The 25,986-nt window shown below is 39.3% G+C and overlaps 1 protein-coding gene across 3 annotated transcripts in view; it reads right to left on the bottom strand.

The window, feature by feature from the left end:
* The window catches only part of brinp2 (bone morphogenetic protein/retinoic acid inducible neural-specific 2), a 281,900-nt gene extending 255,914 nt beyond the window's left edge, over nucleotides 1-25,986 (bottom strand). The window contains exon 1 of one of the 3 annotated variants that reach the window (XM_078934944.1): nucleotides 25,876-25,986. The gene's annotated coding sequence lies outside the window, so the exon portion shown is untranslated. Of the gene's footprint in view, nucleotides 1-1,074; nucleotides 1,896-25,875 lie in introns of those variants that run through there. The other 2 variants (XM_078934942.1, XM_078934943.1) reach the window with 2 other exon arrangements.

Below are 25,986 nucleotides of genomic sequence, written 5' to 3'. Positions count from 1 at the left end.
AATGTACACCATTAAACAATGTGTCAGTAGAGCCCTGGGTGCCATGCACTCTTCATTTACATGCTCTCCAAACCACAGTATGTTACAGAAATGTCCATCGTCAGCACATCTCTAGACTCTAAAGTGCATGGAATGAGGATGCAAAGAGCTCTCCTGGTGAATGTGAAGGACCCTGGGAGGTGGGCATGTGCTCGGATTTGATTGCCATTCGTAGCTTTAATAATAATTATGCATTTGGAGTGTTAGATAACACCTTTTTTTCTACTGAGTAACTCTTTCTAAAGTGTCCTCTTTAGAGGGTAAGAGGTCTGTGTCAGTGAGTGATGAGTATCTGAAGCATATCCTGGTCTTCTCCCTGGGCTTTGTGGAAGTCGACAAAGTGGCTGACAAGTAAACGCTGTGCTTACATGGTCCAGAGAATTTGTGAGAAATTTTGCAGAGGCATTCAGGGTGACTGATGGAGCAACATCATTACTCCCACACAAAGGCAGAGAGAGACATTCAAGCAGGAAGCAGGCGGGCAGGAAGGCACTCATCAGTTAGGGGAGGCAGAAGGAGCACACGCCGCTAAAGCAGACGTTGAAGGACAAGTCAGTCTGAAATTTGGTGAGTGGTGAAAAGAGGGGGTGATGGATGTGAACACACACAATCTGAAGTTCGGCTGACAATTCCAGGCACCCACGCCCAAAATCACACATTTTATCAAGTGTAAGCTTCCTATGAAAAATGTTTGCAATAAAGCAACACCTGCATGTGAGCTCAGAGTCCCACGTGCGGCCGTTTGCCAAATTCTTCCCACCCAAACATCCGGTGTGAAAACGTGCCTCCAATCCTCATCTGTGAGAAATGGGAGTTTGTGTCGTCTGTCCCTGCTGTCATTCTGCCTGATTGATGAATGATTGATGATGCGTCACTGGTCCTATAAGCTCGCCACGTCTCCTCCACACCGGCACTGCGCTGCGCGTAAAAACGCGCATGGCACAGAAACCCAGCGCAACGATCAAAACTCTTATTTATTTATTTATTTATTTATTTATTTCGTTTTCTTTGCATCCTCAAAACATGATAACTCACCCAGGGTGTGAACACAGCCCTCCCCGTGCGCCTCTCGATGCCTGTCCGTGTATCCGATAATACAAAAAAAAAGATAGTTGAGCAGCAAATGCGCAATAGAACGAGTGGACATCAGCCAAAGCCCCCGACTTTACTGGCTCAGCTCTTCACCTCTTCCTGCTCTTGACTTTTTTCTATATCTGTGCTTCTCACTCTCCGTTGCGTTCCCGGGGCGGGTTAAAAAGCAGATACGTTATTCCAGGCATTGTTCCTTTCATTAGCACGTCCAAAAAAAAAAGAAAAAAAAAAGAAAAAGTGGTCTAGAGGAGGTGGCGCTTTAGTACACAAGTTGGAAGTTCAGAGGAATTTTTCCGTTTGGTTGGGGATGTGGTCCGGCGCAGCCCGCGCGCTAAAGATGATGGAGGAGTGGGTGAATTTCGAAGCTTTTGAGTTCTGACGGGATAAGGCTAACAATGAGGCGATGAATCTGATAAAAAAAAAAAATATTAAAAGGGCCTTTAATGTGGAATAATCCCAAAGGAACTCTTCTTCTGTCACTTTTCCTCTCACGCCAAACAAATCCCTTCTGGAGAAGCTGTGCGCAACTGAGTCCACAGCGAAAACGCGCAGGTATCCACTACCCGAACACCCTCCTCCTCCTCCTCTTCTATTTAGCGTTTTCTCTATTTTTAATTTATTTTTTAATCCCAGACTGCTTGCGCCACGTCCATCACTCACTGTCAAGCTGATCGTTGCTGCTCCGTGAAGCTAAGGGGGGGTGGGGGAAAAACGCGTCTCTTTCCACATGCGCTCTCTCTTCCTCTCCTCTCCTTGTCTCCTCTTCTCACCAAGAGTCGGTCGTCCTGGTCTCGGGGAACCACACCTCTCTCGGCAGCTATTGGCTAAAAAACCAGAGAGGGATGGAGTTGAGGGCAGCAATGATGCACACAGAGGAGGGGGGAAATAGAGAGCAGGGAGATGGGACTGTGAGCTGAGAGTGGAAGTCAGATGAGAGGAGAGGGGGATGAAAGATGTGGGTTGCAGAAAAGTGAAGGCAGAGGGAGTGTTGACCAATAGAGGAGGGTGTTTTTTGAGCACGCTGGGTGGAGTATTCACATGTGTTTGAGCCTGAAGGAACGCATTGGCTAATGACAGAGAAAAAGCTTTTCTTTTTAAATCCTCTCACTCAGTTCTGCAGCCAACTCCATTTGCTGCAAATCTGCTTTGACTCCCGGCAAAAGTGAATTCCTGCTGACACTGTCCCCCCACTCACACACTCGGAATCATTCGTTTTGGAAAATGTGCCGTCTGTCAGAGAAGCAGAATCCTTGGTGGGTCTATGATGAATACGAGCGTTGGTAGAGGGGAAACTGGAGTGAATGGTACTGCCCAAAGGGGTCTTGGGTAAAAAGAACTTCAAAACCACCTTTGTGATAGGAGCAAATAAGGTGAGCCCGATATTGTTGTGGCACAACCGCACACAGAAGCAGAAGACGGCAGGTAACATCGCCTGACAGCTCCTGGGAGAGCTTTTGATTGATGGTAACGCTCCAGGGAGTCTTTCAATATGAACTTGGTTAACTTGGAGCTACGCGAAGCATTCATCACTGGCTGCCATACTAGAGAGAGATGCTCAGTGCCAGCCAGGTAGCATTTTATTTAGGAAGAAAAAGCACTTAGGGAGCATCTTCACAGGTGTGGCAGGTTTCTGCAGCTATTTTAAGGTGAACAAATCTGCAACTTGTTCAAATTGTAGCCTCAGCAACAAGATAGTAAAGTGGCATTTTGGGATAAACGATGCTCAAGAATGAGCACACAGCGTACATTACAGTACTCCAAATGCAGTATAATGCATATTTTAAAAATAAACACAAATTATCTTGACTTGATCTGAAAGATGATTAAAAAAAGAGCCAAATATTCACAGTTTACAGCTTCATTAAAAAAGTTCTTGTCAATAAGGAAAATAGGGATTTTTGGATGTGACCAACATTTAAATAGTAATTTTGCTTGAAATAATTTTTTAGGACAATAATATTTAGACGATTTTGGAGCATATCTTAAGTTTGTGGAGTTTGTTGTGTCCAAAGTCCCTCCCTCCACCCTTTTTCAGTCATGTTGGACCATGGATGACGTATCCTAGCTCTAATCTAGTCTTGGTTCGTGTTAGCCGCAAAAGTGGTACTAGCGAGGCTGGAGTGTCCTGTGCGATATAGTAGCGAGGACAGGCTATTGCCCACGTAGCGGGTCCCCCCTCTCCACATCGTCAATGGATCCAAAGGAACAGCAAGACTGCTACATTTTGGCATCGGCGCCGTTGCAGGAGTTGCCAGAGCGAGGCTGCAAGCAGCGTCGAACTGCCTTAGGGACTCGTTGCAAAATTTTTCCTCGAGGCTTACTCCCTTGTACCCTAACCACTAAAAAATTACACAGTGCGGGTCTATCTAGTGCCCGGATTTTAAAAAGAAATTCTGACACCGTACTCCCTACTTATTTTTTTATTTATTTTTTCAAACAGACTTCTGGGAAGATTTTAAGGCACTGGATTTTGGAATTTTATATTAACAGCACAAAAAAATGGCAAAAGTAATGGGAAGTGCACTAAGCAGTGAGTAGTGAAGGAATTTGAACTCAATCTGTGTGTTTTTTTAGGGCAAAATAATTGATCAATTCTTGCCCATTTATCAGAGATGGAAGTCATCAGAAAGAATCAACTGTCGAAACTGCTTTTTCTTTGCCATTTTGGGGATTATGTTTGAAATTTTAAGAGTGAATATAGAAATTTAAAAACATCTTTCTTTCTTTTAGAAAAGAAAAAGTCGTCTTAATGATTCAGTAGAAGAAAATTGAAGAGGGTCTGAAGTTGATGTAAAAGAAAAACTTCTAAAAAGTTGAGAAGTTTAGATTTACATATTCAGTAAAAGAAAAAGTGACGTTTTTGTTAAATTGGACTCTTATGGTTAAAGAGGGAGGTGTTGCTAGTTTTGTGAGTTAAATGACACTTTGACTGTAAATGACAATTAAACTATAGATAGAATTACTTTTTCCAGACATTCCACTGATTACGGTTTGGTTGTTAATCACTGTGTTTTACTGAGTCAGTAATATTTTTTTATTAGGAAATAATTAAAATCTTTACCCAGTTAAGAGTGAACAGATATTTAAAGGCTCACATTGTTTTGACCAAGTCTAAATATTTAAAATAAGTTGGTTAGCCAGTAAAATCACTGCAAAAACTGAATCTTAAGAAAGTAAAAAGACCCTTGTTTAAAAAACCTTATCCTCTGCCTTGCAAGAAAAAATGATCTCACCTAGAAAGTTTTTCAAAAGTATAATAATGTTAGTTTGAGAAAACACTTTTTTGTGACTAGAATGATTTTCTTGAAATAAAAATTCTTGCTAAAACAAGTAAACTGCAAACAGTCCCTACAAGTCCAAGAGAAGACGGAGCTTAGTGCAAGAACTTAAAAAGACAAGAGAAAAACAAGTCATCACCAAAAGCTATGCCAGACAGATTTTTTTTAAAGGGAAAAGATTTTAAAGTAAAGAAGGGAAGTGGTCCTGCCTCACTGGCATTTTAAAACACATCTCTACTTTTTTTCTTTTTACAAATGTTCTCTTTTAACCTGCTTTGTTTTTCACATGATTCTTGTATAAAAAATTGAATGAACTAGACTTGGAAAAAAGTTAGTTAAGTAGTTGGCTTTAGTCAACTTTTCATTAAAGATACAAAAAAAAAAACAATTTTTTTAACATGTTCTTTGGCATTTTTCTCATGATAGAGGATATTTATAAAGTTGTATGAAATTAAAATAGCATGTATGACTATTTTTTGTATTCAAATCATAATGAATCATTAGCTGTCGGAAAAATTTTGTTTGAAAAAGATCGTATTTGTGACGTTGAAAATATGTTGGGCTGGTCCACAAACTCCCTGCTCCACCTAAGCAACATGGAGGGAAGGGTGTTGCTCCTCACTAATGCCTCTCCCCACAAGTCAATGTTAAATTTCTAAAGAAGCACTGCCGCTATGCAGAAACTATGTCCTAGAAAACAGATTTTTTTTTTTTTAAATTGGGCTTTTAAAGTAGATCAAAAGAGGATCAGAGTGGGTCTTTAAGCAATCCTCTTCTTGTGTCTGGCCTGGATGTCATACTACTCTAAAGCTTCTTCAGCCATGTTTCCTGACACGTTTTGACAAACCTGTATAATTTTCTTGGAGTTACAAACCAATAACCACACATAAGTGATCCTAAAAGTTTACTTGTGTTCCAATGAGAAGGCAAACGCTTCTGTTCTGTCCCTTGTTTGGTGACCCAGAATGCATTTTCTGTAAAGCAGAAAGAATAATGTCTGAGTGTTGGAAGTGGGACAGCTAAATGGAAGCCTGTCATTGCTGATGTGATTAATTACATCTGTGCCTCTCCTCTGCAAGGCTGTCAAGACAAAAAAGGTCAGCAGAAGCACATTGGACAGCAAACAGAATTGGATGAATTCATTTTCTGCTGTTTTGGAACAGTTCATGTCTGACAACAATATTAGTTCAAGTTAAAAAAGAAAGAAAAAAAAGCATATATAAATAGTGAATGGTGAATAAGAAAGCCACTGATATTGCAGCAAAACGGGATTTTTAGAAACATCTGCTGACAGTTACACTCCACAAGAGCATTTGTTTGCAGAACGAGCATCATAAGCACAAAAGGAGTCGCATTTGGTGTCGCAGTGAAAGCCAAGTGTGCCTTTGTGTGTCTCCTTATCAGTGAAGTGGTTGTGGGATTATTCATTCCTGCTCTTGTCGTAACTTTACCACTGCACACATGAAATAAATAGGGGATTAAAACAGCGGCAGTACTGGGAATTGAGTAGGACAACCCTGAAATTGGCCCGATGTAAACAACTGAATAAGTCTCCCTTTTGTCTAAAGACGGAAATGAAAACACCCACCGTGTAGCTGCGTTTAATCCTTCCTTTTTTTTGTACCGCCGCTTTTATGGGGCGTCTAGTGGACAGGACTGTGTGTTCTACTCGTATCTACAAAAGCCTGAACATGTTTCTTTTATGTATATCCAGCTGCAAGAACACAAGAATACATGTTTGGTGAAAAAAAAAAACAAAGAAAATAAAATGACAAAAGAAGACAAGAATAAAAAATAAAAACTTCAAATACACAGCAGAGCTTTTTTCAAGAAACCATTTAAAAATAAAAATAAAATGTCTGGATAACATTGAAAAAAAGCTTCAAACAGTGGAGAATAATTTCAGTGAGTTATATTCTTTACCGTAAAATGCTTACAATTCTATTAACGTTAGAAATACAGTTAAGGATTCAACTGTTTCAATTCTTGTAAAAGGAAAACAAACAAACATAAAACTAACTGAACCTAACACACAATAAACAAGAAATATTACAATGCAACTAGAAAAGGCATTAAAAAATAAACAAAATAAAAATGAAAGTGACAACATTCCTAAAAAATGGAATTTAAAAAAAGCTTGAATTCTATAATGAAAACTGATTCATTTCCGATTAATTCATCTTAGTTCAAATAACCTAAGAAGAAATTGAGTGTTAAAAGACAACGTTTTATGTTTTCTAACCTTGGGGTCTTAGAGGAACCAAAGCAGTTTACAGTCCCAGTCCCATTCACACACACATTCACACACTGATGGCAGCTCCACTACCTAACACTGGTGCCAACCTTTAACCACCAGGACACTTTCAAACATGGACAGGAAAGGCGGGAACCAAACCTGTGATTGATTGATTGATCAGAGGTTGACCGCTCTACTTCAGCACCACTGTCACCACTGGGATGGGAAATCGTATCAGCTGAACATTGAATTTTCAAACTTTTCCTCACAGAATCCCCTTAATTCATCTTTAATGACACAAATGTTGTTTTGGGGGATAAATAATTGATTTTCATTCAAAACCACATGTTGAAAATTTTCAAATTCCTCTTAACACTTTAGCTGGCTTGTAAGCCTTTGATCAGCCAGTACTGCAGTACATTTATTATTCAAAGTAATCCATAATGAGCTTCATACAGCTTAGTTAAATGATCCATGAAATCTTTAACATTTTAACACCAGAGATGTCACTGACGACTAAATAACACAAGCTCTTTGACATAACGGGAATAAGCTGATTCTGACAAGGAGAAAAGCGGCTTTTCACCGATATCCAACACATTATTCACGAAAAGTGTTGCATATCAGCGCAAGGCTGCTTTTCTCTGCTTTGCCATTTCAGCAAGAGGTGTGATGCAAATTTGGGACCCGTCTGAACCATCTGAACCAAATTGCCCAATCGTACCTGTCCCGGCAGATGTTGGGCGAAGGCGGGAACACTGGACACATGGAGCTGCAGCGATCTTGATCACTGCGCCGCTGAACTATTAATCCTTCTTACTTGTAGAAGTCTTGTGTAGCACATGTGTAGTCTGAAATGACCTCATAATTCTTTTTTTTAGCGAACTGCGCACAACTCTGGGCTATCTCTTTAATCTTGTAGTTTCTCTACAGTTTTTTGCCTTTTTTGTGACTTTAGGTTCCATTTAATTGTATACAAAATGCAACTAATGCAATGTTACACTTGTCAACTTAGCTCACTGTTTAACTTCTGAGATTCCTTCATTGTTTTAACACCGCACCGCTATTCTGCGGCAGATCCGCGTGTATGGTACCTCTCTGTCCGCATTGAACGTTTCAAAATCTGCACTGACGTCTTTTGAACCGAACGACGTGAGCATAAATTCCAGTGTAAATTCATACTCTGCGCTGCACCCGCAGCCTTCGGTTCGAAAGTCATTTACTGGGCGGACAGAGAGGCACTATAGACACGGATCTGCCGCAGAATTTCTGGATCATCTCCATTCAGCTCATTAATAACAGCAGCACACGTTCTTCCACTCTTCCTGCATACAACAACTATGTTTCCTACCTCCCCTACCCCGAGAGTCTCCCCCCCCATGAATCTGTGCTGTACCCTACAGTGTTAACAACTAACATGAAAACTGTGCATTTGTGCACACACAGTAGATTGTATTACCTGATAAGGTAGGACAAATGGATGTCTATGTCTATCATTTTGTGCTACGGGTAGGAAAATCTCAGGAGATAGGACAGATCATTAGAACACCGGCTCCTGGGAGGCAAGCTGGCGGGCAGACCTGCTGCGGGATGAGGACCCGGCAATAATATTTTTACCCTTTCTGGTTAATGCGGGACAGCAAGCTTTCAAACTCGGTCAATGTACCATCTTCTCTTCACCTGCACCTGAGCTTCTGCACGCTGAACAGGGCAGATCAGGGAGCTTACGCATGCGCTACTAGGCTGTTGTGACATCATAACATTAATTCAAACGTCTTTGTTTGATTGACACTGAGTTAAAACATGATTTTCATTGGATGGGGACTTTAACAAACATTTATGAGAAAACTAGGGAAAAGAGTGAAACGTGGTGTTTGCCTGCACAGGTCTTGTAGTAATTTATAAAGTTCATTGAGTCTTTGAGTCCTTGAGCCTCAGGCAGAGCATGGTTTCACCCCGAGGCTGTGATCGCAAAGCCCCCTGAAGTCACCTCTTCAGTCTGGGCCTCCAGGAGCCCAGCCGTTTCACTCCGTCTCCATCGTGAAAGGCAGTCAAACACTTCCTAATATGTAATCAACTTTCTATGTAAGGTAGCCTATTATTTGCCAAACTATAAAATTCATTCTCGCTTCCCTTATACTTGTATGTCAAGGGGCTGACAGAGTGAATTAAAAGAAAGCTTCTCCAGACAAGGTCTCGGCTTCTCTTTATACGAAGAGCTTTGCTCGAGGTAACAGCCAAGGCCGTTGGTGAAGGTGTGTGTACAGCCTATCGGTTACATATCTCAGTCCAGACTTTTACAGAGTTGACGTCAAAGCTGCACAATTCTGCAGATATTCTCACTTCAAAGAAAGGGAATGTGTGTTACGGCTGTGGCTGTATTTGATTTTGGATTTCTTTTTGTTCTGTATTTTGTGTATGGTATTTTTGCATCAGAGGGGGACCTCAATATTTTTGTGGATCTTTGTGTGTGTTTGTATGTCTGATTATTTTCAGGTGTGGTGCATGAAGGCGTGGCTCCCATTGGACCCAAGCTGGTGGAGGCAGCCTTCAAAAGCACCAATAGAAACCTCCAGCCTGCGAGAAGGGAGCTTCGCTGCAACTGGTCTCCACTGCAGCTTGGATCTCTTCTCCATTTTGTTTTTGTAGTTCTCCACCTGTTTTGTTGTGTGTTGCACTTAGTGTTTTCTAGTATTTTGTAGTTTTTGTGGTTTTGTGCCCACTCTGTTTTGACTTCTGGTTTGTAGTTGTGTTAAGTGAAGCTGTAGGGGTGAACTGCCATTTTCTTTAGTACTTGTTTTCTCCTGTTTCTGCTAGTCTAGGGAGGTTAGTGTTTTGTCATTGATTTCCCTCTTCTTTCACTTACAGGTAAGATTACATGTTTCAGTTAGTTGGGGTTTTGTTTTTTATTTTGGCCTTGGTTCACCCTGAAGCCTTTTTGCTTCACTTTTAGTTATTTTTGGTTGTTGTTTATTTATTTGTAAATAAATCTGTTAAATTTTGTATGGATACATTTGTTTGGTGTTTTTGTTTATTTAAACTTGGTACCAAAAACAATTATTTTTTATGTTATGCCCCCCTAGGTACCCCTAGACTCAAAAGGGGGCATAACGATGTGTTCACTGACAACCTTCCCTGTAAACAGACATTGACTTTCGTTATAATTACTTCAAACTGAGTTATCATTGCCATTCTTTTCTTCAACTGTTATTGCAACAACACAGTTTTTCAGCTTTGAAACAGTTTGAGTTTTGGCTCTAACTATATTTTTATATATTTTTGAAAAGTGGTCCCAGTGGTCTTTCTTTATGATAATGCAGTTTTTAGCTAAAATCAAAACAACGTTTGTTATTTTCTAAGAAATACTTTTTGCTGAGCAACGGCAATTTATCAGAAATTCGGCTCTGGGTTGTGGACGGTAAACTTGATGCCGAAGTTCCCTATGTTGATGTCCCAGCATGCCTTTCTTTACACTCTCTCCCGCTGGGCTTACAGATCCTCACAACCTCAAGCTAACATCGGCTAATAGAGAGCTTAGACGAGAAAAATAAAGACATCAGTGTATCTATTTGTCTTCAAGTTGAAGATTTGGAATTGGAGCAGAGCAGGGAGACTTTCGCTCGCCTATGGCAGTTGCTGCGACACAAACCTGAGCTTTTAATAAAGTTTTGCCTCAAATACAAAATGGGCTTATGCAAATATTCAACTTGTGTGTCTGAAGGGGGTCTTTCAAAAACCAAACACCCACTCCTATGAAAATTGTGGTTTTTGACGATCTTACAGCCTCTTACCTAACATTAGCTTTGAAACAAAATGGCGAGCAATATTGGAGCCATGTATCCAGACATACATACTTGAGCCACAGGCGAGGAAAACAAGTATGGATCTATTTGCCTGCAAATGATGCATCAAAGCAGGCAGCTTGTGGCTCGCTGATTGAATGGCATTTTTTCTTCTAATCCTGATTTACAACGATTGGAATAAATACTCAGAAATGCAGTTTTAATCTGAATTTTCTATTATATGTCCTCCATTATCAGAAAAATATCTGAAGGGATATATTCCAACATGCAACATTGAGAATTTTATTTGAACCGAAATATCTTAAGACGAATTAGAAATAGTTGAGTTGATGAATCTTGGTTGGTTGGTTGGTTGGTTGGTTGGTTGGTTGGTTGGTTGGTCGTGACTCAGTTTAAAACAGTTTTTCAGCACTTCCTGCTCTGCATTACATAAGACTCACCCATACATAAACTACAATCTTATAGTTATTACAGTACAAAAATGTTAACTTAATGTTACCTTTAAGAAACTTATAGAGCTTGAAATATTGAAGTGTCAAAACCAGCAAACTCCTTTTTTTAAGTTGTCTTTGAAGCAAAAGCTTAGATAAGTTGGAAAAAAAAACTTTACAACTTTTTTTCTGACCTTTGGTTCTGTTAAAAATGTTATTTCTGTAGAGGGGTAGCAGGCAGGGGCAACAATAATCAGTTATTGCATGGTTTGCACTCAGGTACACCCACTCAGGCGAGGATTAATAGTTGACAGCAGTGGGGGAAGTGGGAAGAAAAAAGATAATAATGTCCAGTACTTTGGTAGATTTATTGTGCCAAGTGAGTAAATATGTTTCCAGTCCTGTTTCATTAGGCCGACACAAATTAGTTATTCTTGATGGTAACTCATCGTAAGAAGGTAATGCTGTAGGGGAAAATCTGGGTGCTCATTTGGCCTGGATTCACTTTCTCTTGATATATTTGTCTTCATACTTATGCGGCATCTCTCTAACAGTGGAATATATAATTCAAAAGGCACAAGTCTACTCTGCCAGTCTGCCTAATGGAAGTGTGTGGATCTGATTACAAATCAGAGCCATTCATACAATCTTTGGGCAGACTAGATAAGGCAATGTTAAGGGAGATGCACATTACATCACCACTGTCGATCCAAAATAGTGGAAGTTTATTTTAAAGCCGCCTTTTGATGAAAAGGCGGCTCAGGATATTTATTGATCAGATTTTGGGGGATTTAAGGTACATTTCAGTACATTTGAGGTACTTAAATATTTATTAAACATGGATTTGTTCTGTCCTGATGGTTAGAGTCAATTTCCTTGGATCTACTACATGCATTCACGAGGAAGGATCTGACCCAAAAAACTACGTTCCTGGTTTTCCGGTCAGTCAATGAGCCTATCCTCATGAGCTTTGGGTCATGTCTGAGAAGATAACATTTCTGGACCGAGTGGCCCCTTCCCGCTGGTGTTCCAAACAGGAAGGGGCTAAAAAGCCAAAGTCTTAGGCTGCGTTCGTACTGCAGGGCTTAATGCTCAATTCTGATTTTTTTTTTTAAATTGCTTTTTTTTTGGCAAGGCCGTTCACATTAAATGTAAACTTTTGTGATCTCCTGTGTAACCGTGAAATGACCTAGATGTGACCCGCATGCGCAGAAGAGTACTCAATGGTGAACAACGTCACTCGTTGTTCGCGGAAGTAGCTAACGTTAATAATGAATGTCAACAACAGTGTTGTCAACAGCGGAGCTCTTTTTGCATTATTACATTTATTTTCGCAAAGGAGCCAGCACAATTGCAATCTTCTCATTTTAAGAAGGCATTAGAGCCAGGATGGTCTGTACCCACTGTTGTGGAATGGGGATATGTGTGTGTTGGGGCCGCACGTATGTGTGTAAGAGAGAGGAGAGAGCACGTGCAGCCCAGGAGGGAGTGAGAGGAGGCAGCGGAAGTGTGTTGGGTCCGTGCATTCATGTTGTGTGTTATGGAGGAAGGAGAACGATAATAAAAGACGACTTCGGTACATGTTTATGTTCTCTTTCCCGCCTACTTCAACGCAGAATTATGACGTTTGTAGCGTATCGATGACGTACTGGTCGGAAAAATGTGGCCTGGCCGTTCAGACGGAGGTCGCATTTCAAAAGATCGGAAACGTATCGGATTCAGGACCACATACCCAAGTGGCCTGGGTCGCATTTGAAAAGATCGGATCTGTGTCGTTCAGACTGTCATGAAAAGGTCAGATACAGGTTGTTTCAGCCTGCAATGTGAACATAGCCGACTTTTACTGAGAAATAAACAGCTGTTACTCAGTTATTAGATTCGTCAGAATAACCATTCTTGCTCCAATACTGTTTTTTCTAACATGTTCTTGTAAATCCTTTTTTTATATTTCTTCTTCACTGCAAGTTATTCAAGTTCAAGTTTCTGGTGCATTGTTGATGCATCTGTACCATGAATTATGGTAGCCTATATTGTGTAACTCTAAAACTAAGAACAACTATCTTGCTGTTATAGCAGAGAAAATGCTTTACCCGACTTCCCAGATACTGTAAAAATCAAACTTTATTTATAAAGCACTTCTCAGAAGTTTTGTAGAGTAAAAAATAACTTTCTAACTTCAAGAACAAAGACTTTAAAAAAAAAAAACACTGATGATACCATCAACCCCCTGACCCCCATGACATCCACATTATAAAACATGCAATAAATACATGAATAAAAATAGTAATAAACATCTGGCTTGATAATGGAAAATGTTTAAGAACCAAAAAAAATACACAAAAGAAGAAAAAAGATCAAAATAAACCTAAAGTATGCACATATATACGTACACAGGTGATTTGAGTGCCATAAAGCTTTCACCTTTTGATCCACTCAACTATATATGTGTGTCTTATTTTTAATGTCTTTCATGTTTTCACATCTATTCTTGGTTTATATCACTTTCATACAGGTGGGTTTTTTGAAAAACTGATTTTTTTCCCCACAGTTAATTTAATTCCTTCTTTCTTTCCTCCAGCTGATTGCGTTGCCGGCAGCAACATAAGCCTGAAGCATGACTTATCCAATCAGGTGTTTATAACATGTCTTAACGTATTTTATTCAACAACAAAAAAAGAAAATCAGTATCCATTCCCAATATTGCATGTTGAAATATGTCCTTTAAGGCAGCAGCGGTTCATTCGAAATTGCCTCCGAGTTGTGGGCGGTACCCTTGGTGTGTAGAACCCCGCCCCCTTTCCCCCTACCCAGAGCTGAGAGCTATTTGTTAATGTGGAGAAGGGGGGCTTGTGGCTCGCCCAGTGTATTTCCGACATAACAAAAACAATCTTTTTAAAACAGTTTTTTATATGATCCAATTCAAATAAAAAAATAATCAAAAATAAAATTTTCTTAACAATTGCCCTCCATCAAGAACACACTAAAAACACAACTGTCATCAGAGGGTCTATGTTTTCGTTAACTCTTTCATAATAGCTTTTCTTTCAGATCACAGTAAAATAAAGCCATCAATAAATATCTTTGTGACCTTGAGTTTTATTGAAGGAGTGCTTATTATTGAGGTTTATATTTAACAGACTTTTAAAATGAGGTGTTTTATATTTAGTTTTTAATCAGCATGTTTTTGAATCTCACACATGCCTAATTTGTTTGTAGATTTTAATATAAAAATAATTAAAAATACAACAAATATTAAAAAAAATTTGGCTGCATTTGCTGAACGTTTACATACCTCATAGCTAAATAAATACTGTTAGATATTAGAAATCATAACAGCTATTAACTATTTTTTTCTTGCAAAATTGTCCTCATTACAAAAAAAATAGTGTTTTTGTCGGCAGCCATAGCTCTTCGCTTGAAGATAATGCGCTCTCAGGAAGCAACACAGCAGCTTACTATTTTCAAAATGTCTCAAATATATAAAAGGAACCAGTTTTTACCAAAATAAAAGGATGTATAATCTTCTAAGAAGGTTCATGAGCTACAGAAGACAAACTGCATTGCAAAAAAAGGCTCATAGTTTCTTCGGTTTTCCTCTGTTTTTGTCTTTTATTGTTCTTTTGTTGTTTCTTTTTTTTTAAGTTTTACTAATCCATATCTGACTCAGAAGAAAATGTGATTTGACAGTTTCCATTGCTCTCTTCTACTCTGTCCTCTTAACTGTCTTATTCTGCCCCTCACAGTAAGCCTCCACTGTCTCAATGTCACGGCAGTGAGGCAAAGACAATTAAGGTGTATAAATATGTAAATATGGTCACGGCAGCTCTGCAGGAAGAAGAGCGTAATGACATTTTGTGCCCTCGTTTGGCTAATCCCCAAGACACCTCCAAATTAGAAACCTTAATGACAACCAATAATGTACAGATGGTCAAACATTGGGGGCACACAAACTCTTCTGATGCCGCCTGGGCTCCTTATGGCACCTTACTTCACGCCAACACAGTCAGGCAAGGATATACGGAGAAAAACACACGGAACTCAGGCTATCATGCAGGGAAGCAGGCATACAAGCAGGCATGATGCAGAACACACGCCGCGCGCACATACACACATAGTTATTACCTAGCCAGATGTCACCTTTACCCGGGGGGGTGATCATGGTTGTAAGTAAAAGGTCAGGTCTTGGCTGGCCATTTAGGTCAGACAAGGCTATACTTTATAGTGTTTTTATGTGTTTGTGTAAAGGTTATCATTTGGTGTCTCAGGTAATATGTCCAGAGAGGCTCGTGGCAGATGTCGACCATCCGTCTTCCAATAGCTGATACAGAAGAATGCTCTGAAGGCGCATCTCAAGGGACTGGCTCAATTCAAGGAAAGGACGCTGTTAGCAGAGAAAGTGAATGCAAAACAAAGAGAAAGAGTCCAAACTAAGTGAAGCTTTTTGGCTGGTTTCCGACAGTAATTAGTTCAACCTAGCTATTTGTTCTTGCGTTCTCTGGTAAATGCTTCTGTTGGGAGTAAGCAAGTTTGTGGAAAGGGCAGAACAGCATGAAACACTTTCTAAAAACTGTTCTGGCCTACTTTGATTTGTAAGAGTTACAATAACCACTGAGCAAAAATAAACATGTCAAATATAGGGGTGTAATGATTCATTTTAGCTACAATTTGATTCATATCATAATTTGTGGTTGACGATATGCTTGATAGTAGCTGTTGGTTTACTTTGAGCAATCCGATCCACTTGATCCAGGAGATCTTCAGCCAAAAACCTGACCAGTGAAACCCAATAATATTGTGTGGCTCTAGTTTCCTGTAGTTCATCCAACTGCTGTTTTTTCCACAAAAACATTATACAAAATTAATATTATTAGAGCATTCTACCACACTTTATGGTCACATGACTTTGCCAAATTCAGAGGGTTTCCACACATCTGACTGTAAAGATGGCTTGACCATTTTTTGCCATGTTTTGTTCACTGTGATGGCCATTTTTGTTTTAGAAAAATAATCCTATCGAGCCTAAATCCACATGGTCATCCATATCGTCACAATTGATTTGAAATTATTTTATAATAGTATAGGTCGATTCTTTTAACAACTTGCCTCAGACCGACTGAACTGGTTGGATAATAGGAATAGAAATCGATTCATCAATTAAGTTGATTGAACGTTACACCCAACGTCACAAATATAACAAAAAGAATCTCTTTTAAAAAAATACCACGCATGTCACAAGATCACAAATGTTTCTGTTCTGTAAAATCTGTCATCAAATAAGGGATCCATCAGTGTTTAAAACTTGCATCAATTGCAAAGGTTAACCAGTGAAACTCTGAACATCTTTTAACAGCGGAGCATCTTTGAGAAGCAGTTAATACGTAGCAACAATTCCAATGAGTTAGATGGATGCGAAGACACACTCCAGGGTGAAGGGTTGATCCGGGCTTATTGCAGAATTATTGAGATGGAGTGAGGATGTTATTGGGTTGGTGGGCAAGAGGTGAGGACAGAAGATGGCTGAAGGTGAAGAGTGTTTGTGAGTGAGCTGAAGGTTGGAGCAGTGTGGCAACGAGCATGAAGCAGATGGGGATAAATGTAAATGAGCGTACTGGATAGTGTAGTCTCACTCGTAAAAGTCACAAGAAACTAATGGGAGGCAATGAAGCTTAAAAATGATAGAAAATCATTCATATTGTAAAAATACAACTTAAGACAAATTAAAATACAAGTACTTAAAAAAGGTTTTAAAGCAAAAATGCTCAAACTGTGACATCGTCAAAAGTAGGAGGTTTACTGTTAAGTTGAGAGCCACTTTGGCTAAAAGGACTAAGAGGGATGCTGTCAAAATGAAAGGAAGTGGGTCAGGGACTGGCTTTGGGAATCTGCATGTTGATGTGTCCTTGGGAATGGCCTTCACTTCACTCTTCTCCAAAGTGCATCTTTAGTGGAGATTACAGAGTAAACTAAATCTTCCAATGCAGCACTCTGATAAACCTTTAAATCAAATATGTGTGTACATTGAGTACAAATTGTTACAATTTATCCCCTAATCCTATGTTTTTGTCTGTCTGTGCTTTGTGTGTGTGAGCATTTTGCAAATTGTCCTAACTGATCACTTTTGAGACTTTAATGAAGCTGATACTTGATGCAAAGAGCGTTTGGAAAGAGATTGTTAGATGTGGGGAAGTATTTTCCAGTTTCACATTAAAGAGGTCCTGCTGTTTAATCATGTTCAATGATAAACATGCATCCAAGTTTAGCTTGAAAAGACTATGATTTGTTTGCAAATATATGACTGTGGCTGGACAGCATTAGGTAGATGCTAGACATAAATGTATAAAACGTCATCTTTAATTCCAGTCCCGTTTATTCCAATTTATCCATTGCAGGACTGCAGAGGTTTTCTGGACCCAACTCCAGTGGGTAAAGGCAGGGTACACATTTGACAGTTTGCCAGGCCACCACAGAGTCACACAATTGTCAGATGACAATTAGGAAGACAGTTCATTGTAGCACGATGAATATAATGATCACAAAACCAATGAATAAACCCATATCAGGAAATGTAAAGCTCAAACACTTCGTCCATGCAGGGCGTTTTACTAATTAGTTTTGCCTTTTAACGTCATATATGTTTAACTTGATTTTCGATGTTTTTCCCCACTTAGGTGCGACTTTTTTTTTTAGTTACCTATATGTACCATGATGATTTTAAACTTTGTAGTTACCTTGCTATGTGTTGTGTTCAATTATCAGAAACTTGATTCTTTACGAATCAGATGAGCCAAGAAACTAATTATGATCTCATCACTGCATCACTGCACAGGCTCTCAGGAGTAAGGAGGTGTGTCCAAACCTCATTCTGCTATTCTTTTTTTCATCCAGCTGCACCAAAAACAAACAAAAAAAAACATCCAAGAGCCTGTTTTGTATTTAGTGCAGGCATGAGCAAAAAATGCAAAGACTTAAATTTTGAGTTAGCTGTGCTTGTTTCAAATTACAACCCAACATGATTTTTATTGCATTTCAAATGACAATAATGTACCCATGTCAAAGCTACCTCTGTTTTCAACTTTGTGACATTCTTTGAGTTGAGATCTAAGTTAACCAAATGGGAAAATTAAAAAAATACATATTCACAAAGGGACACAAGGGCTTTTATTCTTTAGCAGCACTCTAAACTTGAATTCAAATGTAAAAAAGGCATCTTAAAAGCCAAATGTGATTGAATTTGGTTTAAGGCCACATGGTGGTACAGTGGTTAGCACCTTCGCCTCACAGGAAGAAGCTGTCGGTTTGAATGGTTCCATCATCAACAATAAGTTTACCTGAAAAAGACCGGACTCATTCTTGTCATGTAACACGCTCGTCATGCTGATTTCCAGACAATGCTGGGTTGGCTTGCTTGAAGACTGAAAGCAGTTGTTGATTGAGTAGCACATAAATCTAAATTTATTTTAATGTGTTTGCTGTCTGGCAGTGCAGTTTTTTTATTTTTTTTATTATGAGGTGCAGTTTCCTTTTGCTTTTGGCCCTTTGATGGATTCTTTTGATTTGCTTTTTTTGTCCTCAAACGTTTCTGTCTTGGAAGCTTGTTTTGGATTTGGGTCCAAATTAAACCCGGGTATAAGAGGTTGTTGTACTACACTTGATTTTTCTCATGTTTTTTTCTGTACTGAGTATTTTTGTGCCGACTGACCACAAACACAGAGGACATGTTTCCTGCTCCTGTCCATCAAAGTCAGGATCCACTGGGATAAACACAGATAGAGGGGCTGTTAGCATCGCTGTAAGTGCCTGCAGCATAGATGCATGCTTTAGGTTGACAGGGGAACCCTGGAGGGGATTCACACTGCTTGACAGAGGAGCCGCGGGTCTAATTTTAGCCATGAGAGGAAACCTGGACATTTGACAGTTTATAGGGCCTGGCAGATAGCAACCATGGTTTGTAGCTTTGCTGTAATACATATTATTTCTGGGGTTCAGGATTCTGCCATACACAACATTTTTTTGTTCTTGACTGCACTGCAGGGCCTCTGACTGAGTCTGCTCCTCATTTTCAGAAGCACATCATGGATTCTTTAAACAATCTAACTTTAATTATATGATCTTTGCATTAAAAGGCACATATTTAGGTGTGGATTCCTATTCCTCATGTCAATATTTTCTTGTCTCAATCATATGATTTTCTTCATGAAAAGGATTGTAGGTTTTTGTGCTACATATGCACAATTCTTCTAGCATTTTTAACAAATATTTTCTTCATTGAATGTCTTTATCACTTAAAATATAATCAGATTATGATACTACAAAGTAAAAAAGTAAATAAGATGTTGTGAATCAAAGGAGCACCTGGAAGGAGGAAGACAAATTCATGTCTCACCCAATATTCTTATTTTAGTAAATATTCGCCTTACAGCTGCTGCCTTTTCCGGGTTGCTGCAGCAGATCATCAGCCTCTGCAACTTGAGTATCTTCATCCTCTTCTCACAGCAACCACCCTTATGTTGTCCTGCCCAGCATCCATGAACCTCCCTCTTTGATCTTCCGCTAGACCTCTTTCCTTGTAGCTCCAAACTCAGCATCCTTTTACCAACACATTCTCTGTCAGAAAACAAATGGTATTTAAAGTCCTCATCCTCCAATCCAGAGCAAATTCATCCTCTAAACCTGGTCACTTGGGTCAACCAAAAGAACCTACACAACAGACAGAACCATTGAGTAGAACCGGACTGTCTAAGTCTGAAGACATCCATAGAAAATGACCAGCTCTAGCGAAATGAAGTCAATTCAGTCACCATTTCTTTGCAATACGGACGCCACCGTGTTGGAGCCAGACAACATCATTAAGAAGTGATTGGTCCAAGTCGGTCTGAGTCAACATCTCTATGGCAACCATTCTCACAAAATATCACCCTACCAAAAGGCGTCAAACATTGGAAGTGGGAGCCAGCAGGCACAACCTACTTTTGCAAGTTATTGATAACTTGAATAACTTGCAATAAAGACAACATATCATTAAAAAAATTAGGATTAGCGGGAATAAGTTCCATAAATGGTAGTAGACCAAAAATGTTTTTTTCTGGCAAACACAATGACTTAGTAATAGCTTTTTATTGGGATTTTGGCTTCTTGGAAAAGGGAGGGTAATTCTTCTTGCGAAGGCAAAGGGTGAGGGGTCACTTAATCCAGTTCTTCTATACAGTCAATGGACAGAAATCTCACTCCATGACAACCTAAAGAAAAAGAAAAATACAAAACACCCACAATGCAGAAAGAAAACATATACACTTACACAACAATAGTTGTTCAAACTATTACAATCTGGTTTCCTAGAATTTACTGTATCTGTAAAACGTTGAACATGAGCTGTTGCTCTGATGTCTTCATACCTGATCATACCATTCTCTCTATTCCCTAAGAGAACCACATCATCTTCATCTCTGCTTCCTTTCTCTTTCTCAGAACCACTTTCTCTAACTCAACAACAAGCTGCTCTCACCACAGTCTTCAACATCTTCGTCACACATCGCACCTGAAACTCCAACCTGTTTGCACACGCCTCTTCACCTCCTTCCACACTCTCAGCAGCTCTCAGCAGCTCTGGACGACCCAGAGTGGTTAAAATCCTCCACCTTCTCTCTTTGCTCCCTGTGAACTCACCATTCCACTTTCTGCCTGACTTCCCCTGTCAGTCTGTCCATCACCACATCTAAGAAGAACGGGCTTAGAGCCAATCCTGGGTGCAGTCCCACCTCCACCTTGAACTCTTCTGTCACATCTACAACACACCTCGCCTTTGTCTTACAGCTCTCTCACATGCCCTGCACATGTTGAACATAATCCTGTGCCACTCCTGACTTTTTTTTTGTGAAAAGTCACAGCAATTTTCTCTAAATCTGCAAATTCTCAATGCATTGCATCTGTGGAACTCTTACATCAGGACGTCTTTAAATATTAAATATGGACATATCCATTCTCAAAAACACAATTCCTCCAGTACTTTAAAATACAAGTATTGGTTCAACATTGTACAAATTCTTAAATTATTTATTCTGGGCACATCATTTGTGTGGCTGCTAAAGATGTAAGTGGGGTAAAACGGCCTCATCAACAGGGATCATAAATAAATCACATAGCTCATTAGATTGCTAATATTAAATAATATTTGCTACATTGTTCAGCAATGTGTTTATTATTTGATTATCGCAATGAATAATTTAAACATTTACAAAATCTGAAGGATGAAAAGAGTATGGCAAAAGCATTACCCTTATTAGGCAAAGCTGTTTACTATACTGACATTGATTGTGTGAGTTTACCTTATTTTCTGCTGTCTTTGGGCACTCACAATCTTTTTTTTTTTTTTCAAAAAACAACAGTGCGCTACATCTATAGATTATTCTGGTTGTGCTTACTAATATAGAGGAGATTTTGGTAGGTACAGAAAATTTTTGGTTGTGTGTTGTTGGGTATACTGTACGCCAAAACAGCTAACAAGCGGCAGTGTTGGACTGTTTTTTTTTTTTTTTTTTTTTACATGTTACTAAAAAGTTTCGGAGTTCGTATACTCACAGTAACGTTTGTTTTTAACGTATCAGTCTGTTTTTACATGTTGCAAACTAGGTTGGGTGTTATTGTAATTACGTTTATGCGGCTATTGCGGTTAATGTGTATTGCTGCCGGACTGTGTTTTTTTTTTTTTACACGTTACCAACAAGATTGGTTGCTATGATAGTCACAGTAACACTTGTTTTAGAGGTAGTCTTTTTTTTTTTTTTTTTTTTGTACATATTACAAACAAGGTTGGGAGTTGGATGTCTTGTGACTACACTGACAGGACTAATGCTTCTAACATTGCTAACATGTAGGCCTTGTGAGTCACAAGCAAATTGTAGAGATACTGTAAACACATTTAAAGTCTGCCTGACAGACTTATCTCTCACTCTTGTGTCACGTAATGTGCCTTATAGTTCAGTGTACCTTATATATGACATATGTGCAAAAAAAAAAAAAAACAATCATTGACTGTGGGAGTTTCCCCTAACTGAAACTCCACACAAGGACCCGAACTCTGGGTTTGGTAGGCTTTAGTAGCGCATGACCAAAATTCAGACAATTAGGCTGAAGTGGAACCAGCTGGCCCAAGGGAGGGGCATGTGAATGTTGGTTCATGAGGGAGAGAGACAGAGAGCAGTCTTGGCTCTCAAAGAATAGGTTGTATTCTTTGGTTTTGGGAACAATAAAACCTCATTGTTTGAAGTCTGCTGCCTTGGTCATCTTCTTCCGGAGTGATTCATTCACCCCAAAAAGAACCCCGTCACATTGACAGTGCGACATATAATCCTGTGCGCTCTTTAGCGCTGAAAATATGGTAACTAAATGTTAGAGAGACAAAGTTCCCCTCTGAAAGTTGGTGCTAAAACAAAAGATGAAGCCATAAACATTATGACTTTCATTTTTTATTCCTGCAATGCCTGAAAAAATTTCTTTGTCACTTTTTTGTAAGAGCTGATGTTGGATTTCTTTTGTTTTTTTAATAAGCATTTTCGCGGTACAAAAGATTTTGTGGCATTTTGACCCGACGGTCTCAGGATAAAAGAAAACGACATTACATAAACCCACTAAACCTTTGGAATAATGACTCTAAAGCACAATAAAGAGCTCACTATAACAAAAAAGAAGATTAGCAATTCAGACACAAACAACACACTTAACAATGCCTCGCTTTTGAAAATGTGCTGTTTGACATCTGGTCACCTAGCAACAAGAAGTCAGTTATTCCACACTGTAATAACTGTCATGCTACAAATCAGTAAAACCCTAAAACAAAATGAGCTTTCAATTTAAATTTTAAATAAATTCAACAAGTTGGAGCTAAATATCAAAGATGATTATGGTAAAATACAAATCACAATGGCCTGTGAGCTCAGCGTCAATGTGAAAGCAGACACATACTTAGAAATGATGCTTTGATTAAATGAAACATGATGAAAGAGACTTTACCTTGATAAAGAGGCTGGATTTACATCAACAATGTGCTGAGGTTGCAGCTGCCCCCCCAAAAAAATGCTTTAGTTTCTCACTGTGTGTCCTTACATTTCCTTTGCAAGGTATTAAGATAATGTGACGCACACTTAAATAGCATATTCTTATACTGGCGACTCTGCTGCCATTCAAGCTGCTAACTAGTGTCTGATACTTATGATAATATTTAGGGTTTTATTTATAGGTTTCTGGCTCAGCTTGTAAATAGTTGAAAAGGATAACTCTTAACTATGATCTCTCTTCCTATTTGAATAAACCAGTTGGCAGACATTTTCATGACATCAGGGTACAGGACATCCCTTGGAAGAAAGGTACTATTTCCTGCTAAGATTACTTTTAAAAGGGTGCGGGTAAAGCAACTGTTGCTAAGCCACATTCAAATTTTCAACACCAGACCATGTTTAATGTCAGCTAATGTCATAGCAAGATACTTAACTCAATAAAACATTAAATTATTCAATAAATAAAATGAAAATATGATGCATAAAAAGGAATTTATGTCCTTGTGGCCAAAGTTTGCGTCTTTTCTTCGCACCATCATTCAGGTCATCCACACTGACTTCTCTGCTATCAGGTTCACGTCTGTCTTAGCGGTAACTAGTTGCTCTGAATCAGTACCTTAATCAAAGTGAAAACGGAGACACTGTAGCAAATATTACTTATCTGTAGGACCACGCTGGGAACTCATTATTAAAGATCTACACTGTCAAAAGCCAATTTCACAACATTAAAAGAGCTGGTAGTTACTATTCTCATTTTCTATGTGTGAGTTCTTTTTTTTTTTTTTTTGGAGCAGCATACTGTGATTTTAATCATGAAGAATACACCTGAAGATGGGGGTACCAAGGTTCAATCAAGATGCAGCTATCAGTGAACCTATTTACCGTAGCTCATTTAAGTTTTGTTTCCTATTTATGGCTAGAAGGTATTAATGCAAAAAGAAAACTTTCAGTCAATGACCACAAAGAATCACCAAGAACCTATCAGGAACTTTGAACCACTACTGACATCATATTAAGTTGAAGTTATAATAAAATGCTGACTGTCATAAAGCATAGATAGAGAATTCTCAAAAGCAACCCAACTGCACGTACCACAGTTGTACGTTCTACTTTGGTGATGTCCCTCAAGATAGCTGCACGGGCCTCAGTGGAACTGTAACACACCTGCGCTCCCCTTTAGACACAGCCCCTCCTGTCTACAACCCTCCAAAGACCCGGACAACCCAAAAAAAAAACAGCAACAACTGTACGGTGATGTATGTGTTGAAGGCCAAAGCTTTTTCCGTACTTCATTCCCTTGGTTTTTTCTTGACACACTTCTTTGAACAGCTGTTAAGAGAAAACTGATCAGTGATGCAGCTGTGAATTTATCAACAACCACACCGCCATCTTTGATTTGTGATAAAGCCTGCAGTTCTCTGAATGGCTTTTAACTGCCCTGCGTAAGCACAGTTAACAGGCTGGAGTCACCCACAGCATTGTCTGCAGCCAAGATCATTCTCTTCCCACATCTGAAGTTAAAACACAACAGCGTCTTGATACATATGCAAATGTTTTTGACCACAGAGGTACAAAAGCAAAGATGACAGCAGGGGATTAGGTTGAATCAGCAACAACTGCACATACACATTTACGGACAGGATGGTGTAACCATCCATTTTCCAGCTTAACAATCCCTCACAAAGCAGGTTAAAAAGGCTCTGTGTAATCTCCCCGTTTGTCTGAAGTGGCATGTTTCTATCTTCCACAGTGCATGTGAAGAGGTTATAAGTGATCTGCTGCAGGATGATTTGAACCAGTTGCTGGAGCTCAGCAGCATGACGACAAAGACCTTTTTCTTGGCTGTAATCAACTTTGCTGCCCACGCAGAGGGTGAGGGGAGAGGAAACTGAAAAGATGAATCTGTTTGCTCCTGATCACAGAACAAGCCATACAGCAGGCCAAACTCTTGCTCGTTTGGCAGGAGCAGGGGTCTAAAGATTAAACAATGAGATCTTTCTCTTGATCAGTCTCCCGGCCTGCCCTCCCCACCATCTCTGCACCTGCTCCTCACAGCCCCCTGATGCATGTGTTATTTTCTCCCCACCCTTACTGCATCTCAACTGCTGCTGACTATTTTTCTTCCACTTCCTCAGTCCGCCACCCCCACCCTTTCCTCTGCTTTTGATTGTCGTCTGCGACTCAGAACTTGAATGCACAAATCTGTCACAATTTCATGTCTGCATGGCTTGCTGTCTTTTTCCAGACGTGCACACCCTTGTAATCCCTCCTCTTTCATTCATTTTCCAGTGTCCATCTCTCACAACTCTCCACTAATATTCCCAGTGGGCCATTATGTTATTCTGAGTATAGTCTACATGAAATCTGTCTCCTTTTTCTCTTTTTCACAGCTTGATTTACAACTTGGAATGCAACAAGGTAGAGTAATTGATCATAAAAGTGAGGACTGGATCACTGGCTAAAAGCAATCTGACATACAACATAGATAGAACCTTGAAAAGAAAGAACCAACACTACACTATTCCAGGGGAATTTTCCTCATCTTACTCTTTAAAGCAGAATATAATGACTAGCTTCTGTATAGGGACATAGCACCATTAAAGTCCCAATCTGATCACCTTTTGAGCATTTTTTTTTGGAGCTATTTTCAAAATATTCCCAGTGGTCTTTAATAGTCGTTAAAATGTCGAAAACGGGACATAGTTTCAGCAGAGTGGCATTAGTTCATTAGAGCTTCACAATTGTGGGCCTAAGGTGGCAGACCCTTTGGCACAAAGCATCCCTGAGCAGGGAGTTTTAGGCTCGCCCACCGTATTTTCTAATATATATATTTTTTTTTTCAGAATACAATTTTTTTGTCTGCTCCTGATTCACAACAATTTGAATAAACAAAATACTCACTAATGCAATTCTGAGCTTAATGTTATTTCTTAAAAACATTCTGACCTTTTGATGGGGCTCAGTGAAAGAGATCAGGCTGTGATGAGTCAGAAATCTGTGAGGATTTGGGAACCTAAGCAACACCAATCCAGCTGAATCTATCGCAAACCCTGCTTC

The sequence above is a fragment of the Oryzias latipes genome, chromosome 17, assembly GCF_053564925.1.
Source record: "Oryzias latipes strain Hd-rR chromosome 17, Olatipes_Hd-rR_3.1".
NCBI classification, from domain to species: Eukaryota; Metazoa; Chordata; class Actinopteri; order Beloniformes; family Adrianichthyidae; genus Oryzias; species Oryzias latipes.
This window is presented reverse-complemented; position numbering and strand designations above follow the sequence as displayed.